The 15164-nt window shown below is 41.1% G+C and overlaps 1 protein-coding gene across 6 annotated transcripts in view; it reads right to left on the minus strand.

Moving 5' to 3' along the window:
* The window catches only part of LOC135487054 (allatostatin-A receptor-like), a 162748-nt gene extending 149837 nt beyond the window's left edge, over window positions 1–12911 (minus strand). For 5 of the 6 annotated variants that reach the window (XM_064770417.1, XM_064770400.1, XM_064770383.1 and 2 more), the window contains exon 1: window positions 12221–12911. The gene's annotated coding sequence lies outside the window, so the exon portion shown is untranslated. Of the gene's footprint in view, window positions 1–6153; window positions 6184–12220 lie in introns of those variants that run through there. The other variant, XM_064770408.1, reaches the window with a different exon arrangement.
* Between the last annotated feature and the right edge of the window lie 2253 nt (window positions 12912–15164).

The raw sequence follows: 15164 nt of genomic DNA on the forward strand, positions 1-15164 counted from the left end.
GACCCGTCCACCAGAGGCTCATTTGGCAAATGGATTTCTGCTAGACCATGTATTAATAGTATTTCCCCCTGGCCTTCCCAAAAGAATATGGTGATGACGAATTGTCACGAGGATTCACACCAGCTATGAGCAGCGGCTGTGGTATTTATTGTGACAATTTCTTTGTTCGATCCTGCAGCTACATTCAGTGTGGTTACCGAGGAAATCATAGCAACATCTGATCTGTCTGGTAGAACAATTCGTTGTCTAAGCGCTTTCGGCAACTCCAAAGGATCGTTTGAAGCTTCAATTAAAATTTAGAATAGAATAATCGCTATGTGTAAAACAACTTAATTACAAAACGACTATCGAACTTCTTGGAGGCAGTGCATGTTATTTCAGCGTCACGATTCTTGTGATTAATATATTGGTTTCTTCTTAAATCAACGGTTTGGAACAGATTCGTCTGGTGTTCCCTGTACAATGGATTGTAATACGCGCCGTATGGACTAACTTGTATGTAACAGCTAAAAAAACTGTATCTCCTCTGTTGAGGGCGCGTTTGGCATATAGTAAGATTACGTACTTTCAATGAAGTTGAGCTGGGCAGGCCCACGTATTCATACCCTTAAGAATGTGCGCTCGTTGGTGAATTTACTTTATCAGTGCCCATCTAGTACCTTGGACAATATGAGGTGCATTTCTTATTTAAACGTGGGGAAAATCATGCCTGAAGAATCTTTTTACCAGATGTACACAACGTCATTTCGTTGGAAGACTTTTAACATGACAGCTTTTTAAACATCACTGCAAAAGAAAATTCGTCTACTTCCAGGACAGGCCAGCGGAGGTGGAAGAGCTTGCTGATTCCGGTCAAAATAAGGAACTGATTCTCCAGGGTGAAACCCAACAATAATTGAATATGCGTTTTGTCTTCTCTTGGCAACCTATATACATGTACAGCGTAACTCAATACAAACTCGACTTCATCTTGGCAGTACCAATCACGAAGAGGAAATTACATTTCGCACCTGGCGAGGCTCGCACATTCGTTGAAGGAGTTATCTCACGACAACTCCACGGAACTCGCTCTGGAATAAACGCTGGTCTGCTCATGCGATTTACATCGATTGCGTCACATCGGTTGCTGTTGTCGAAGGGCCGCAAAATTTCTCTGTCCATTAACGGAATTTCTCTCCCAGCGGATTCAAACCGTTTCATCACGAGACCTAGCCGTTATTTATTCCAAATTAATAAATGTTATACACTGTAGTCAGTAAACAATATAATGGTAGCAATGTGTCCTTATGTCTCCTTGAGTTAAAAGGTTTGGAGAACACTTTGCGTACATTCGAGAAATAAAGTTCTCTGGAAGCGTTCCTTGGGGAAGGAAAAGCTGAGGTTTGAGACGCAACTGACCATGTCATGTATTAAAAGCGAACTGGGAGATATAGGAGTGAAACTAAACGCCAGGCCAATTCACATCCAGAGAGTTGGCAATCATGAAAAAATGGCGAAGACTGATGCAAGGGCTTTGGGTTTGTAAGGTTTACAGGTGACGCGCAAGAGAGTTACCTTGGTAACTGAATATGATATCATCATTTGTTAGGCCCTTTATAGTTGAGCCAATAAGGGAATCATTATCGCTAGAATATTTATCAAATAACACTCTCCTTTCGGAATGATATGACAAATTGATGGTGTTTTTTTTCACAATTGGCCCATTAGAAGCTTTCACGCAGTGGCATGTGTCGGTGCGCTTTTTCTTGTCAAAAATGCAACATTTGAAGTCATGTCACTGTGTTTTCGGGGGATAGCAAATCCTACAAGGTTCTGTTTTAAAAGTGCCACCAGCACGCGACAATTTTCCCAGCGACGAGCGATAAAAAAACATGTCCGCGACAGCAAACACAAAGTGAAGTTGTCATCCCCGGGATGTTTATCCCATCCTATATGTAGCAAAATAAACTTGCGCATGAGTAGGTATGTTTGTATTGGTGGTCATTATGTTATTTACTACATTATGGTCAATATGGCCACCATCCTAATTTAGTTTCAGAATGCAAATAGCAGTAGTGGTAAGAGACGTATTGACCTTGTGTTGGGTGAACTGTCTATATTTGAATAGCGACATGATTATTCCAGTGTGAGCACGTTATTTTAGATGCGGACCCTACTTAATTAAATACAGCGATCGGATCGGAAGTTTATTGGTCCCAGAACTTTTCCGGCACTGCGAGGGCTGTCGTCGGGCCCTGAAGCGAAAGCGCAATTACCTCATTGCTGAAGAACTCAGACCTGATAATTTACGACCATTCCTGTCTTTGTTTGCTTAGTATCGATCAACAAGGTGCTGACTGTGAGTAAGAGAGGTCAATCTGGGCTAAGCATCTGATCAAAGCGAAATGGCACCCGGGTGACCAATGCAGAAGGCAATGTCTAGTGGCGCACTGCCGTTAACATGGTTGATGAGCTTTGGGAGTTATTTCAGATGCGTAAATGGCTATACGGCCAGACAGATGAATAACATGCAGATACCAAACATTGATGAGTTGGGCTTATTTGACCAGATTGGCAATTAGCACAAGGAGTTCCGAAGTCAAATAATGACTAGAAATGGGAATGTGCGAGGCGACTTTTTTGTACTTCATTATCAATGTTTAAAAAATTTAAGCTCCACCCAATTAACAAACAGCTCTTGGTGATTGACAACCAATACAGACAGTCAAGTATCAATTTCTATCCTAAAACACCTCGAATATATCAAATACGCAAATACTGGCATACCACTTTATCATATGTGTATGAATGAGCGAATACGTGGCGTTGCATAATTGACAGCCATTTCAAATATAGAAACACTTGCCTGTTTCCAATGCCTCAGTTGCTAACTGATTTTTGACGAGTGTGCTTTCATCACTAAGGCCACTCACTTTATTGACTTTATCACGAATGACAACAATATCGACATGGTGATTTATATTCTGCAAATTGCTATAAGTGTCCCGGCCATGAAAATAAATAAGGACTCTGGTCGTTTTATCCTTGCTACCATTATTAATCAATTCATCCTGGTGTGACATTGATGTTCAACAACATTAAACTGTCAATAACCAAGGTAAAACAAATAAAGTTACATGTTTGACATTATATTTGAAAATACAATGTTATGTTATGTACATGGTGTACGGTCGACATCAGTTGCCAAAGCTTTTCATGAATTTTTGATCAGCGCAACTCAGACAATACACCATTGTACTGTCGGGTGTTGTTTCCACTACATGTAAATGAAACGTTGCCCACACTACCAGTTTTGGTCGCCTCGACGGAAGCAAGGGGTTATGTTTATATGACGTTTGATACAATGCCGTGTACACTTGTCCTTAGTTCGCGAACTGAAAATATGACCCTTGAGGGATGAAATAAACGACGAGGGCTGTCGGAGAAGGAAGCGTAGTGGTAACATCAGCGCCTGTTACCTCTGAGGTCCCGGGTTCGATTCTCGGTCGGTCACGACACGCTCGAGTGAGAGAGAGGGCGACTCTCTTCGACAGCGTAGGTTTCTCCGGCGTCTCCGGTTTCCTCCTACTTACATTACAAGCACCAAATTTGGTTATAGAGCTATAAATGGCCTGGTTGACGCTCGGCTCTCAGCTCAATTTTTTTTAAACACGACGATCTGGTCAATGCCTACACACATAGATTGATGTGACTACGTGATTGTAAACATAATCTTTTGTTAAAATGATGTTAACGTTCACATCGGACTGCAATTAGTGCCACTTAAACACCGCACAGAGATACAATACACAGGGGAAGCTACTGGTATCAACCGGCGAGAATAACGACCGTGTTACTTAGCGCTAATGGTTAGTGCGTGGGGAATACTGTCATAGAAAACCCAGAGGAACTTAATGCTTTTATCGGGTTCGATTCCATATCGAGATATCACATCGCGCTTTGACGAGGCGACTCCATCATTCGCTTTTTAATACGTTTTCTATAAGACACACATCGTGCTCTTCGAACTAGGACTAAGTTGGGATGTGAACGTTTCATATATTCTACATGTACTTTGCGGTCTTGCCTATTCAGAAACAGAAAAGTAATATAACTTGGTCATCATCACCTAGTTTTTATTGTCAAATGGGCTTAAATGTGAAACCGCCAGAATCAGATAAAGTCTGAGTGTAAAATGCGACAAATGTCGCACTAGCTCAGTCATTTTTAGTTTAGTGGGAACAAAACATGGAACCATGGGCCATGGGAGCTAGGGGCTCAACCCCCCCCCCCCCCCAAGAACCCAAACAAGCGTGATTGTTCCTGATGCAAACCTTTGCTGCAGAATTGCCGGGCCAGACCAACATATTGTTTCACCCACAATACCTTAAGGCCAAGGGCCGATGATGGGCGACAATCTTATTTCATTGACCAACACCATGTTCATACAGGACTATTACCATCATATTATAGATATTGTATATCACATTAAGCCCATTCCCTACTTAATGATAGCATGGGAATATGACAATTTCTACCAACTGCTGGGCACACAAGCATAAATATTGAGCTCTGTTTGTATGTGGGGAAAAGACAAGAGAAGCCCTAGAGGACTAATTCGAGGTCATGGAAATGAACAACAAGGCGAGCCTGAGGCAGCCGAGTATGACAAGTTATGGTATTGGGCGGCGACAATGGTTGGTAAATGCCTCACGGCTTTGGCAAGCCGTGTGTCCAATAATTAAGAAAACCTACTTTTCAGTAAGAAAACCATGTTTTCTTCCATAAAAACCCAGTTTCATTGGAAAAGACATGGTTTTCTACCATGAAACTAAGTTTTTTTGTTATTGGACGAACGGCGTGAAAAAGCATGGTTTTCTTCCATAAAACGAGTTTTTTTTTGTTATTGGACCAACGGCTTGCCATACACGACATCTTGATCGTGAAGACTTCGACACTACGGGTCTACGCCCCCCCCCCCTCCCCCGCACTCCCTGTAAGGACAAAGTGTGACTTGTGTGATACTATAAACCCCATCAGCAGTGTGTGACCGGTAATGCACTGCTGATCCCATGGATGGAGTCAGATAGGCTAATATTAAATGTTTTGATTTGATAGTACTGTAGATATCCAAGAGTATGATCGAAGAGCCAGTTTAATTAGGAGCCAACTATATAGGGAGGTTAGGACATGATACAAGCCAAACACAGCCACAATGTTACTTTCTACGTTTTGATATTGCGAAGGGTTCTGAACCGTTCATACTGCAATGAAGGTGGACAATCAATGTCGCAAAAAGAGCCACAGGTCGTAGGGTTAAATATTTGCCCAGTCGAATAAGAAAAATGCTTTGAAGTCTTGGTATTGAGAATCGATACACTGCGCACAGCTACCGTACGTTTCATCAATTTATCGATCAACTTCGACGAAAAGTTCAGTAATAACAGTCAAACAGCAAACGAAGTATTTCCGATTGGGCGATGCAGAAATCAATGAGGTTTAATTACACCTAGGGGGTTTGTCGATTTTTTTCTCGCTCTTAAATTGTTTGTTCAGGTAATTGTCCCATAAAAAATATATCAATTATACCTGATATTAATGTCGTGCGATTTAATTAATACGTTTCATACTGATCTACATTGTGGGTGTTGCTGTGGAACGGCTGATGCGTGTCGCATGAAAAACCGCAACCCGTGGCACTAGTTTCGACAAATTAACACATCTATTGCGTATGGGCTTTGCCGTATTGTCATCATGTTTGGTAATATCATTCCCCGCACTTCGCTTCCTACCATTCCTTAGGACATTCGGACGAGCAAACCCAGCCTGCCTGAAGTTGTTTTTCTCAGGCTGAGCACGAAGCTACTAATCGCAAGCTACATTTACTGGTATTACACGCGAAGCAAGGAGGACATTTTCAAGGTTACCCGATTTATAATTAACCGCCTCTGACTGGTCGGGAAAGGCCTACTTTAATTATCATCCTTTAAAATAATTTTAAAGTACCTTTGAGGCGGCAGTGAACATCGGTCGTGAAGACTCCTCCTTTTTTAAGGATGGATAAAACGCAGAATGCCGGCAGATCGCATGGCTCACTGTGGACTTTTAGCATTATTTTCTGTGGGTTTGCGCGATGACCTCAGGAAAGAGGATCACATTTCCAAGTAATCCTACCTTGAATCGAGCCAAACCGAGCCATGCCCTCAAGAAATGTGGTGCTGATGCTCCAGAGTGTAATAGCCAATGTGAAATAATTGCGGGCTGGTCAATAATGAAGATGCTGCCAAGAGGATGCTCAGGATAATTCGACCTTAGTGATCAATTTCTCTCCAATTTCGTCAGAATAAACATCTGGTTGCTGCTATTAGTTGCCCACACGACTATCATCGAATAAGGCAGGAAACGAAACAGACAAATCCATAACCTTTTTTCAATCAATCTACATATGCCTTCATCATCAGTCTAATAACTTTTCAGTCAATAATTATCTGCCGCTAAGGTAAACAGTGACTGGCAGCGATAAACTGAGCTACAAAGTTCTGAATGGAATCTAACGAGACCATCCGTCCAGGCCTTTCCTGGTAAGGCATTGTTCATTTGAAATTGTTCAACAACGGATACGAGCTGCCCTTTTCATTAAGCTATCTTGCAAAGGATATGCAATTTCAATTTAATCGGAGATTAATTGCCCTGTTATAATTATTTATGGCGTGCGTTATTCTGCATCTAATTGCAAATGCACGCAGCTATCAAGCTGATGTACCAGAACTGAAATCAATAGTGGCGGTGTTGTACTTGAGGGAAGTACTGGAATGCCTATAGAATTACTAGAAATAGTAGAATAAACCACACAATAATCAAATATACATTGTGAACAATCCCGATCAATTCTGAAAGCCAATGTAGTCCAACATTTCAAAAGTCCAACTCTATATAATATTGTTAACAAATTGATTGATCGATGCTATCATCCCGATCCCCATGGCCTATAGTGGTTCCGGATGGTTCGACGGAATGTAGATGGTTCGAGATGGCAGATGATACATAGGGTACAAGCTGTCTTTTCACCAGGTGTCTGGTATTATTACGCGAAATCTACAATGTGGCTGGCATTTTCGTATGATCGTCGCGTACACTACTTGTATAATACTTTGCTGTTCCGAACTATCCTGCAACTCTTAGATACATGTCATACTTGCTATTTTTTTAAACTGCTGCCTCTGTCACGTGTGTTGTTTCAAATCCTGATAAAAACCTTTTATTCCAGGGAAATTTCATCATACATGTATTGGCAAACTTCTTGCTAAACATCTACATCTATACAGTCATTAGATTTTCATTACTCTTGGCTGACGTTACATAGGCCTCATTCGTTCACTTCCCACATGTCATGTTCCAGCTTTACTTAACGTTGCTCGGTGAATGCACGGCCTTGTGGCATGCATTCAGTGAGGAACGAACGCATTAAGGGGAACGTGACATGTGGGAAGTGAACGAATGAGGCCTATGTAACGTCAGCCTTAGAAACGAATAGTTACAAATAACTACCAGGAATCGATAGCCGATAGTCATCAATCAAGGATAGAGCACTTTCAAGTTTGACATGTTTTTGTATCAGTTATATTTTGTTCAGATTCAAAGCTTCCATTTTGATCATGATGATTGTCATGGTCTCAACAACTCGGCTTAAAATACATGTAATCAATGGTTTTAGGCGCTTTAGCAATCAGTCGATTTGACGTGACTGTAGTGAAATGTCGAAACATGTAACCCGTTTATGACGAAGGTGTAAAAACGACTGATCCCAGGATGAGTTGAGATCTGAGTGACAACTTAGGTGACAGACTCTGTTGTTTCCGCTGCAACATTCTGTCATAACCATTTTGCATCAAGGCAGTTTTTCACACGCCCGGTCCCACGAGCAGGCGGACCGTAACGCACCAACAGCAACATAGTCTGTGAGGCCAAAAATAACAATTTTTAAAAGATGGCTTGCATGTCCAGTGTACTCGACATGATGATCGTATTGGTGATATCGCCGAGAAAAAAATCGGAATAACGCGTGCCGGCTAGCAGGAATAGCCTATCGGTACCGGTATTCAGTCAAATTCAATTTATTCTACCCGCAGGATGATAACAATAATTAGGGTATTCACACTCTCTCCCGTGGGATGGTGACAGCAGGAAAATATCGATGTGATCCCCAGGTCAGAATAAATTGTTGGATGTAAGCCGTTTGATTATCTACCTGTCAGTGATGTTCTGATGGGTATAGATTAGCAGGATCATGTGATGATGAACTCCCCGGGTTCATATAAATTGACGGGTAGACGACGAGTAGACTGGCGACGCAGACTCCGCCTGTACTGTTTATTCCTTTATGATTTGTCACGGTACTAGCGCGTGTGTGTTGGGGGGGGGGGGGGGGGGGGAGCCGAGGTTCTCATCCTAAGTATTTCCCCCACTCTCCCCCTAACTGGTAATCAGCCTGATGGAATTTTACTCTGGTCATTGGGAGGACTGAAGAAGATGTAATTGGTTTGGGCTGGCTTGTGAATGAACAGTTGAATATTCGACCGGATATCATTTTGAGATACCATGTACATGTCGGGTGATTGAAGATCGCATTAATTATCAGACGCAAATGTCCTCTTCTATGGAGCCAGGCTGGTCGGTATGTCAATCCGCTCATCAGTTGATGTCAAATCAAGCGGAAGTCTATGTACTCTGTCTATCCACACATGTTCCAGCATGTCGTTCTCAATCGCGTGCCAGTGGGATCGTTTTTTTTAGATTCTGAACAATCGATGCGGAGTCGTACTTTTGTTAAATTCATATTGATCGAATATGCATTTGTTTAAACTCTAAATAGACTTTGTAGCCAGGAGGGATTTATCTGACTGAATTAGACTCGAATTACCCCGGGGTACAAGCTTGACAAACACACTCTTGGCCAACAGAGAAACGCATTTAAAGGCACACACCCTTCGTGTTCATGTACATGGTATTTAATTGTGCCACGGGTAAATAAAAAAACACACACTGTAGAACAGTACTGTACCGAAACCAGACGTGTCAAAGTGATGATAATTTACTTAAACAGTATTATCTATATCGAGTTTGGCTATATCGGTGAATATGATTATACAATGCACAACCACAAAGTGTCGGTTGACGTTTATAATCGATGGGTATTTTCATAATTGAAAAATCGCGTGGGTTTTGTATGTGTTCACATGGCAGCGTTAACAATCAGGTAGCGTATGGATATATGATAATGTATCATAATTGAAAGACTAAATTTTATTTTCTCACTGCACTCTAAAATAGGCCTACAGCAAAAATCATAAATTTCATCGATAAACATCAAAGGGCTTTCTGAAAAACTGATTTTACGCACAGTTAAAGTAAACATGTTTGCGAAATGTGCCTCGACCAGATTGACTTGACAGTAAAGAGATAAATGAGATTAATCATTTCATTTAATTCTAAGATGTCTGATGTAGTGTATTGTTTGAGTGAGCGCACCAACGATGACCGCCTCTTTAGAAAAAGTCCCCAATATTTGCCAACAATCGCCTGCAAACAAGCGAATTTTATCGAAGCGACCCGTCGAAAAAATATGGCGGCGATGCGTTATGAGATTTTGTTTGCGTCACCACTATGTATTTAGGTGTCCGCAAGGGCGTTACGGGGTATCAATGCAAGCCATCACTTGAGCACGCACCTGAGCTCGACTTCAGAAGAGGGCTCAGCAGAGAGTCTGGCAGCCTGAAGACACATTTCCTTCAAGTCAACTCGGTGTGCAAAGACCCGACAATACATTTATATCCAGTCTGATCTGCTGGCTGATATGTTTTTGAATCACCCGGCCTTAGATCTCGCTGACGACAGCTTTGAAATAAAATTAAAGCTTAATTTGACACAAGACTGAGCGGGAATTGAATTATGCAAGCCGGAAGGCGCTCTTTTGAGAAATTTAAGCTGGATTACAAATTCTAGTTTTAAGAAATTGCCCTTCTCTATCAGTTCTCAGCTGTTTGATATCGCTGCCTACGACTATTGTGCATTTACCTTTACAAAGAATACTACATTGTAGTATAGAACGGAATAGTACAGAAAGTGGTTTCATCTGAAATATAAGAGCTGTACCAGATATAAGAATTATTAAATGGCGTCGTAATCATTTGTAGGAAATTGATCTTGATTAACATAACGGGTGTCCCTTTTTGAAATTTTTCCATTTCATTATATGGCATACACTATTGTAAATATCTATTCAGTTTTAGTTCATTTAAAAGCTCCATGGTGCAACAGCAACAAACATACTTTTATTCAAACATACATCATATCCAATTCACAACGTAGCGCTGTTATGTATTTCCAATGCACTTCAAGTAACGCTGATGGTTCCGAAGCACACTTTTAATGTTACATACGCTAGTTTCACCGGTTTGAGACGGCTTCATTAATCAAAACTAAAACAAAGGCAAGGACAAACAACGACGTCTCGACCACCGCTTTTGGAGCGAGACTTGAATATTCAGATAAGTAAATCTATAGGACTCTTATTCAGTGGATTCAAAATTATCGTCTTTCCCAGTCTTCTCGACTACTGTTGCGAGATCTGACGTGAACAAAGTCACTCCGGAGGAAGCCATTGAGGACAGTGGTGAAACTGTAAACATTGCGAGTCAGCATCATTCACGCGCATGATATGGTAGTAATTACCTTCGTCTCATTCAAAAATTCCAATCTATACACAACAACTTTCTTAACTCATAAACTGCTTCCGATTAATACGTGCTGATGGCAAATGTTGATTAACACAATTTTAATTATCTCATGAGCACCGTTTTGCGCTGATGGGTCGTTTCAACTGCGCGGAGTACGTCATTTTAAATTTGCAGTCTTTTTGGTGACACCTAATAAAACACAGACATGCCAGATTAAGACACCGAATTCATCGTTTAAGATGTCAAGGCGAGGAGCGCTTATTCGTAATACCAATGGACCATTTTTGATATCTTTACCCGACCATGTTGATTCCTAACCAGCTTTTGTTTTCCGTAATTCAAAAAATACAGTGAAGACATAAGCTCCAGTGATAAACATGACCAAAAACATGGATTGCAAACTTTACCGTGTATGATGCCCGATGTCCTTTGGAATTCAAGTCTCATTTATCTTATGCATGTATATCTGGTGTAAATCATATTGATCTTTAAAATTATTTTAATTTCAAAGATAGAGTGCTGTTTTTTTGCTGCTGGCGAGTGACACGGAAGCGAAAGAAAAGCTCAAAGATTACCAGATGTTTTCGCAATTAGGCACATTGCGCCAAAAGCATTGATAAAAAAAATTCAACAACGTTTTGTGACTGGTAATCAATGAAGAACAAATGATTGTTTAATTGATTGAGTGGCTGCTGTTGTCTTAGAATGCAGATTTTGTTGCTGGCATAGGCCCTCCATCAAAGTGGCAACCACACAAAAATTCTCAAGGTATTTTACTAGGTTCAGATCGCCATTGCCCAGCTATGAGACGCGACGAAAGTCTCCATAAAAGCCTTTTTGGTTCAACGGTTAGAGTGCTGGACTTTCGTGGCGGTCACGGGTTCGACTCCACTTGATTCCACTAGATTTTTTCCCTTTTTTTCTCTTCATTTTCTTGTTGTTTATTCATTCTTGCACATATAATATTATTATTATTATTATCATTATTGTTGTTATTATTATCAATATCATTATCATATCTTGAAGAAAACTCCCCTGAACCCGAATTTTACAAACTCAGTAGTATTCAGAAATAAAGTCATAGCTAGTCTTTAAATTACTGAGTAACATAAATTTAATCCCAATTAATATAAAGTACCGTTTTACTTAAGGCAATAAGGGTCATTTAAACATTCTATTTCAAATGAGATGTCACATATTAAAATGGCTACTAAAACCGACAAGAATTTTGTAACAGAGGATGTCCTGGTTGTATTTATTATTGATGCCTATCAGTCACTCATTCCGCCTGGTTCTCATTCATTTTTCCGAGTATACAAATAAAAAATGGTACGGTACCTTTGTAACAATGTCACCGTAAATTAAAGTATCTCCCTTCTGAATTATTTTATCAATGTCTTTTTGATTCCGTAACGGCCATGCTGAAAGTAAGTTTGACCCTGCGATTTTGTCAGTGAATTATCAAGAGATCGGTACGAAACGAATTGTTTCATAGGCCTACTTACCGATTTGAGAAGTTCCCAAATGAAATCCAAATGAAGAAGTCGTACTACTCCAAGCTTTGGGTATCAACGTGAGGTTATCCGCATAAAACGAACAAAAAAGTCAACCATAAGGAATCAAGCCGTAAATGCTTAACCGCGCAATGGGCGACTCGTCTCAGTCTCGCTGAATGACATTATAAGGAGGCAAATATGCGGTAATACGGTGGCGCAGGAAGTTGATGTCATAAACTAGAATGACCGGAGCAGAAAAGTGATACAATCCATTTAGAATCCCTTACAGTGTTTCAGTTAGAAATCATATCACTTTATTTGTCACACTTGGCATAAATACCTCAGAAAATGATCGTTGAGTCTGAAGGCATCTGTTGCTCCCCGGTGTGCTGCTGGTACAAGCGTAACTGTCGTCCCCGCCGCGTATTTCCCGAACCAGATGGCAGCATCGACCGAGGGAGCTCCGCATCAACGCTGCTAATCCCAGTTGAAAGGTTCGCCAATACTCTTCCGCAACCTGCAAATGGTAAACTCCTGTTTATCCTAGAAGCCTTGAAATGACATTAATTCCACATCGATTCGCCCTATTAATCTATAGCCATATATCATATTCTTTTGACTAGAACAATGGAAGTATTCTTCAGGTTGGTATTGACAAAAGATGGAGTGAGGACTGCGCGCCAATCCTCCACCGAGAGATGAAAACACGAGCGGCTTCAGTCGTTACAAAAAGCGCCACCACATCGAAGGACCATAAATCGCAAGGTTGCTGCAACCGCTCAACATTTGCACACTGATGGGGTTATTGTCTTCGATTGAAATGGCAAATGAGGTTAATTTAAACATTCTAATTAAGCCGTGTGTGCCCTCAATAAATGTAGTTTCACCTTGTGGACATTTCTCTTGAGATTTTGGCGTCTTTCCCGAATCTTGCAATGCGATGGTTCTTGAATGCTCTTGGTAAATATGGTTGTGTAGATGTGACATTTTACCGGAAGAAATCTTGGATCGGGTCACATCAGGTGTTTCGGAGGACGCCACACCTTAAAAGTGTAATCCATTTTTTAAATTTCAACGTACCTTTTTTCGAATAAGGGGCGTGTCCAGGATTCCGAGGAGAGTGGGTCTGAATGCACATAAAAGGTGCCCGTACTGGGTCAAATAGAAGGCCCTGTGCATGAACCTATGTAAAAGGAACGAAAATGCAAGTGCGTAGGCCTACGCCTCTGGTTTTGGCCAATGACCAGTGCGTCACGATAGGCCTTGTACTATTGTCTGATGTGGGATTCCATGATCGAGTGAAATGTCACAACACCAATTATAACGCATGGATTGCTTTGTTACCATTGATATAAAAGCTTTTCAGTCAGTTGTAACTAACTATCAGCACATTCTAGTGGCATCCAGACGGTACTCTGTTTGTTGTTTATACATCCATTAACATCCATTAGTCCTGAGTAAATTAATTGATATCAATGGTGACGATAATGACGTTTGACTGATGACACGGAGCATCCAAACCGTAGCTAAAGCAATTACAAGGCGAAGGGATTCATGTAATAGACGGAGCCTGGTGTGGGGCGCCTGTTTGATCCGTTTCAGTTCTCTCTGCTGGTTTTTAAGGGACACCTGTCATTTGTAAATCGTTTGCTATCCCGTTGAGACCCTTCAGGTTTAGTTGCATCATGATACTGTAAGATGATGGCTTAAACATAGCCTTCCGAAAAGGCCGAAGCACACCACGTAAAGCACCGAACGAGAGTTTTATACAACACATTAACACCTAAATAGTACTACATGTATTTGATAGATCGTTTATTTTGCCATCATATATTCAGTTTATATTTCGACCCTCACACCCATGTCATCACTTGATGACTCCAAAATGGTTCTCCATCGCAATGAACAGGAAACAGACTGTCAATTACGCTGATTTATCGCATAAAAACAATGCCATTAAGTAACATTACCAATGAAACTTAACATATCTGATGGTACAAGCAGTTACATCCATGTGTCACCAGAATACCAACTAAAAGCAAATACGACATTCGAGCTAAGAAGCAATCTTCAGTGTGAATAATGATAAGATATGATATTTAATGTATATACGAGGCCGTACTAGAACTGTCCAAGCCGACAGGGTTGGGGCATGCCGTCTTATTCTTGGTATACTTGGTATACTGATCACTATCGTGGGTAAAATACGTTTGGCCTAAATCAGCTATTTGATCATTTCAATTACCCCCTAGTAAGAGTAGTTGGAGGAAAGCGCAAGTATGTATCTTCAATAGACGCCAACCGCATCAGCAGATAATTTCTCAACCAAATGGTGGTTGATCGTGATGATCATAGTTTTTTTACATCGGTGTCGGTATCGAGAAAACGTTTGAGTGGAGCCAGGCATCCAATTAAATTGTACTTACTACGGCTGTAGGCCTACAAACTTCCGCGCAGTCACGTCAAAACGAAGAGGAAGCTCACTCGCCTCGGCCCATCCTTTTATCCCAAAAGTATCTGCTTTGTCCCCGGATATCATTATTTGAGTCCATTATTGGTGATAATCACCTCGACCTGGGCAATTTACCTCTCCAACGCTTGGACGGGTGGTCGTTTCCCCGACCATCCAGCCTGTTTACCTCGCAGGTGCAACCAATGATTGGCCGGTTTTCTATCTTGAATGTTGTCCCAATCCTTGGCTGTTCTCCCAAAGAAAGCAATGCAGGGTCTGTATCGCCAAGATGTCACGTGAGGCAGGTGTTTAGTGTCATATTACTAATAAATGTGTCTCATTTCGTCGCGTTTCTGAGAATTGTTATCAAGCCATTATGATTAATCTAGGATTGCTTCAGAAGAATGGAGGTCTCTAGCTGGCCATGCTGGCTAGAGGGCAAACATAACCAGTTGCCGTCACACACCCAAACCGCAACAGTTGTTTTGTTGGTAAAAACGC

Source organism: Lineus longissimus, chromosome 1 (assembly GCF_910592395.1).
Source record: "Lineus longissimus chromosome 1, tnLinLong1.2, whole genome shotgun sequence".
In the NCBI taxonomy this organism is placed as follows: domain Eukaryota; kingdom Metazoa; phylum Nemertea; class Pilidiophora; order Heteronemertea; family Lineidae; genus Lineus; species Lineus longissimus.